The sequence below is a fragment of the Mesitornis unicolor genome, unplaced genomic scaffold, assembly GCF_000695765.1.
Source record: "Mesitornis unicolor isolate BGI_N332 unplaced genomic scaffold, ASM69576v1 scaffold18015, whole genome shotgun sequence".
Taxonomy (NCBI): domain Eukaryota; kingdom Metazoa; phylum Chordata; class Aves; order Mesitornithiformes; family Mesitornithidae; genus Mesitornis; species Mesitornis unicolor.
The window spans coordinates 23,266-29,265 of record NW_010185001.1 but is presented as its reverse complement, the minus strand read 5'-3'; positions in this window follow the sequence as shown (position 1 = coordinate 29,265).

Here is a 6,000-nt window from a genome sequence, read left to right as displayed (position 1 = left end):
ACCAACAGGGCCTCCCAGGGCCTCCAGACCCCTGCGCACCTCCGAGCTCCCACCATGCTTCAGCAGTTCTGCGTTGCCGCGCACAAGCTGTGCTGCCAGTGATGCTGCGCGGCCTCTCCGCGGGGAAGGTTATGAGTTATCCCGCGGCAGTATGCACACACGTGTTGGGTTTGCATGACAACATTTTGGTAGCAGGGGAGCAACTAGGGTGGCCTCCGTGAGAAGACGCCAGAAGCTGCCTCCCTGTCGGGCAAAGCCAAGTCCAAGAAGAACCCGCTGCAGCACAGCAGCAGCTGGGGAAGAGCTGCGTGAGGAAACATGAAACAACTCTGCAGGCACCATGGTTTAACTCGGCAAGCAGCTAAACACCATGCAGGTTCCTCGCTCAACTGGCCTCCACTCCCTGGTGTGATGGGGATGGCACCAAAGTAATCATCATTTGAGATAAAGACTATATAATAAAGAAAACGAAACGAAACTAAAGTAATCATAGTGCCAATTAATTGTAACAAGAATAGGAACAGCTATAATTGAAAAAGGGATTAAAGAAGTCTTGGAAAGCATTGTATTACTTATCACTTACTAAATGCACTGCTAATTGAAGTCTTGAGTTGCTGATAAGAACCAGAGAGTGGTCTCAAGAACCGGCTAAACCCGACCCCCCGGATTGAGCAAGAACCAGAGAACAACTGAGTCTGCGCACAAGCAAGGGTTACTAGCGGTCACGGAAAAGGTCCTCCAGCACGACCACCAGAAGGTACTGCGCAAGCGCAGTTAGGAGGAGTTTATGGAAATAACTTCCTGGAACTAATCTTAATACGAAGTGGGGATAGGTCATGCATATGTATAGGCGTATTGGGAAATCTTATGTATATGTAACATTTTACCGCATATAACCTCGGCGAGCAGCGGCACTCGGTGCACAAGGTTTTAAGAAAGATCTACCTTGCTGCCCACCGGTGAATAAACATACCTACTTTACAATCTTATGGATTGTGGGGTCTGCTTTGTATCCGCACGTCATAATAAAGCAGTCAACATTATACTCAGCTCACAAACAGCAGGCGCTGGCTGTACGCCAATGAAAACACAAGGGAGGAGTGAGCCTCAGGAACCAAGATGGGCCACCCTCACGAAGGAGAAGGGAAGGGAAGAGAAGAGAAGGGATTGAAGAAAGGAAAGGTCAAAGGAATCAACCCCTGAAAATTCCCCAGTCATAGTGAGTGTGACGTTTATGGGATAGAATACATATTTATTGGTCAGCTTAGATCAGATCTGGATCATCTGTCCTGGGTCATCTGTCCCAGAGAGTCCTGGGCTTTCACTCACCCCCCCTTGTTGTGCAGAGAGAAGGAAAAACCCAAACCAAAACAAACACAAAACCAAGCTATAACCACAGGTGCTGGTGAAAGACAGAAAAACAGGACCTTGGAAAAAGTAAATGTTGACATGTTATCATATCAGTCCCAGCATAAACCTAAAATAAAACTCTCACTAGCTTCTAGGAAGGAAGAAGAAAAACTCTGTCCCAGGAAAACTAGGACACAAGGTCAGAGAAGAGGGAAGGTGCTCCAGGCGCTGGAGCAGAGATCCACCTGCAGCCCACGGAGGACCCCACGCCAGAGCAGGCGGAGTTACCCTTAAGGCAACTGCAACCCCTGGAGAGTCCAGGCTCCTGGCAGGGGCTGCAGCCCGTGGAGGGGACCCCATGCTGGGGCAGGGCCAGAGCACAATGGGGAAAGAGAGGCAGAGACCAGGAGTTACGAACTGATCCCTCCACTTGCGGAGGGTGGAGGTGGAAGACCCAAGCATAAAGTGAAGGAAGCATGAAGGGGAGGAGGGGAAAGGCGGTTTTAGTTTGGGGTTTGCGTCTCATTATTGCACTCTATTTTTAATTGGCAATAAATTAAACTAATCTTCCCCAGTTGCAGTCTTCTGCCCATGATGGTAACTGGTGGGCGATCTCCTTGTCCTTATCTTGACCTACACACTTTTTCATCGTAATTTCTGCCCCTGTCCTGCTAAGGAGGGAAAGTGGGAGTGCAACTGGATGTGCACCTGGCAGCCAGGGAAGGTCAACACGCCACAGTGTATTTCTGGGAATTCCTGTGTTCTCATCACAACTTTCCTACTGTATTTCAGACACAAAAAAAACCAAACACAACCATCATCTTAATGACAGAAAGCCCTTTCTAGGCTTTTCTTGAGGTCTCTCTACGCAGCAGAGCTTACATGTTCTGCTGTCATGCTACAGTAATATGCATTTGTAAGCTAATATTCTGCTTTCTCATTTCTCAGCTCTTGTTGGGAAAGCTACTTAATGCTCACTGCCTGCTTTTCATCTGGCTGAGTCTCTCTCCATCCCCTCTGGGGCTTTCCGAGATATCCATCAGCACTGTGCCCTCACCAGCCCAAACAAAACCTGCTGAGGCAGTCCCACCCATTTAGAGGAAACACTTCTCTTCTTGGAAGGAGCTTTAGGAGACAAGAACAGGCCAGATCCATTAAGGACCACAAACATATGAAATAGCATCACACCTCCTCCATTTCCCCTCTCCCAGACTCCAGTGGCACCCAAATGTCACTGGTGCTTGTCCTATTAAGGAATAATTAATTGCCTGTCCATGCCATACCTCTTCTGGTGTAAAAAACCTGCCCTGTGTGGCTCAGTACCCAGATGGTACCTAAACAGCTTTTTAGGGAGGGGAAGGTGTTGAAGGATGAGCATCCTATCCAAGGCCCAATACATCTGGAGTGCTTATCCAAAATAAAATAAATTCAGAAATTCAAGAGGGATCTCATTGCATTTGTGGCCTGAAAACAGCAAGGGAGGAATACCCTGAAAGGGCATGAACATCCTTCATAGATCGGTGCAAACTCTGCTGATACTGCAGCACCAGCTGGACACGTTTAGCAGGAGGGTGGAGGGTTACCAGTGTCACCCTTGCTTGTAGGAAGAAAAAGAAAAGAAAACACTGCACTAAGCAGGGTGTTGTTCTGAGCAACACGAAGTCCCCAGTGACCAAACAGAGCACATGAAAAAGGAAGAGGGAGAAAAAAATCATTTGTTTGACTTTGCACTTGTTTGCATGCGACAGAGGCAGCCTGCACACCTTGCCAGCCCCTCTTGCCACAGCACATACAGGAAACCCTGGTTTAACTCAGGGCATGCAGAAACCCAAAATAAATCCAGCAGTCCCCCTATGACGACAAACAAAGAGCAAGGTACATGTTAAAAGTTTAGATGAAGAGTGATTATTCCTGTGTAGAGTCTCACTCTCTTTTTTTCCATGCTGCATGTCTCTGGTAGCACTTTCCTGGTTTTACTGGACCCCCTGAAGCAGTGCAGCAAACTCGCTGCCAGCAGACAGCACTGCCAAGGAACTGAAAAGTTCTCAATAAAGCCATCTGTGACTTGGCAGCAGTTCCTTCCACAGCCTCCTCTGCTTGAGCCCGGCACTTACATGTTAACTGGCGAAAATTCTTGTGACCAAACCCTTGCAACACTGTTTTTCCGTTACCAGGACCCACCATGGATGACACAGAAGAGAAGGCAGAGGATGCACCCAGTGAAGCCACTGCAGCTGCAGCTCGCTGTGCCTGGGCCAAGAAGCAGCCCCTGCTCTGGGGAGCGCTGCCGGGGAGCACACGTGCAGGGAAACAGGGCTCCCCCCAACGAAAGGCTCCTTGTTACTCAGGTGCATGAACCTTCACAATGAGGCAGCGCGAGCCCCCTGCCCCTTGGCTCAGGTGGAGTGGGGCAGCCACGAGCCACAGGCGGCCTGTCGCCCACTGCTGAAGGACTCCTGGTCACTGGAGGAAGTTGGAAAGTTTTATGAGTTTGGCATTGTGTTCAGCTGACACCTGTTCTTCAAGAACTGCTACATGAGCAATGAGGTATGTGCTCAACGTAAACTTTGGAGGTTACAGTAAACTCTGAGTCCTTGGCCTTGAGGCAGACTTAGACACACCCATCTGCTTTCATCTGAAATCCCAGCACTTTCTACACCCTCGCTACTCCTTCACCACCCCTCCTTTTGTGTCCTCAGTTTCAGTTCCTACTGCTTGTGTAACAGATAACAAAAAACACCTCTGTGCATCACTGGGCAGGAACATAGGAAGAGTATTTCCTAACAGGAAACTAAATAGAAAAATCACTTTCGATTCCTCACACTGTTTATCACACTAACCACAAATTTTCTTGATGCCACATCTTACAACACTTGAGCTGTGGCAACCTAGTATTAACATACCACTTGTATGTAAAGTGCTGGCAGATTTATGGTATTCCTGGTGGTGTTAGAGGAAAGGTTATTAAACTTTTCTTCCTCTGCTTCTCTGTAGTAAACATGAAACCTCTAAATCCACTCCACGCAGCATTAAGGAGGTGGTATTTTCAGGTAGAGAATTAGTGAAAACTCACCCTGCTGGGCAGAACCACTGTCCCAGCAGAGACCGTGCTGTTTATGAGACTTGGACAATCGCCTCATTTCCCACTTTGCTGCCTGAGATTGTGCCTTTCTTCTCGCAGCAGCCTCAGCCGCACAAGGAAGTTTACAAAGAACAAAGGCAGCCCCACTTCCACAGCTATGGCCCTCAGCATCCCTTTGCGTTGGTAACTACGGTTTAACAGTCTTTTGAAGTGAAAGCTCTGGGGTCAAAAAAGTCATTACAACCGAATGCACAAATTGGCCTGGCCCAGAGCAGATTGTCTTAATTTAGGCAGTTGTTGATGATGGCTCCTCCCCACCTGGGGAGAGGAATCAGTAAAAGAAAAGGAGACCCATGGGAAGGGCCAACCCCAGCAAAGTTCCCAATTTATAACAAGTGTCGTGTTTATGGTATAGAATAATCCTGCCTTGGCTTTTGCTCCCGCCAGCTTCTGAACCTGGCTAACCTCAAACTGCTAAAGACCTCAATCCCTATGGCAACCTGCACACCAGGGCTGGCCATGAACTGAAGTGTCTGATCAACTTCATTCCCAGTAAAACGAGTACTGCTGTCTGCAGAAATGCAGCTTTAATGAATAGAAAGCTGAGTCTATGATTCTATGGCAGTGAAACCCGGACACAGATGCAAAAGAAGAGCTATTTTAAAAGGTCCGAGTTCATGCCAGGTTTATCCGTTGCAACAAGACCAGCATGAAGCCAGCTGGTACAAATCTGAACCTATGCAAAGCTGGTTTTGAACACACTTGCACGCTGGAGCCAGGATCCAGATACTGCAGCTCAGCAAGAACTGAGCCCACGGCCCCCTGTGCTGCAGGCACAGTCCCTCTACAGGCACCTACCACTGCAGGGTGTTCTCCTTTTCAGTTACTTCAAGTAAGGCATTACTCACCTTCTCCTCCCAGAAACTGCATCTGACTGAAGTGCAAACAGTACAGAAACCTCGGGAGGAATCTTCAGACAGATTGCACAAAAGATGATGAATTTAAACAGAAAAAAAATCTCAAATTTGAGACAGCACAAGAAATGATTATGGTCTTTGATGTTACAGAAAATGCAGACAGAAGGCACTGGTTAATGAATTACCACAGAAACACCACAGAAAATAAAGCAACATGGGTTAAAATACTTTTTAATCGTTTATTATAAAACACATATTTACATGTGAAGGCACTTTGAAACCGTTACAAAATTTTCATACGAGCTATTGTTTTAGCTGTTCAGCAAGTCCAAAAATACTTCTTTTATCACCACCTAAAAAGGTGAAAAAATCTGAACTGCATCCAGTTGTAATACATTTGTTTTTCCTAATGAAAAAACACTACAATGACAGCTAATAAGGATTTTAGCACCATCGGTTTTCTACAGTTTCAGAGAAAACAGCAGTGTGATAGACAGACACATGAGGATGACCTGCACATAATGTTGAATTAAAAGCAAGTCAACTGAGCTCTCATCATCCAATGCTGCTGACAGACTCGCACTGCGAAGCCTGGCTCTGTTTTCCATCAGAAAGGCTGCAATCCTCCACACAAATAAAGCCAGCTCTGCC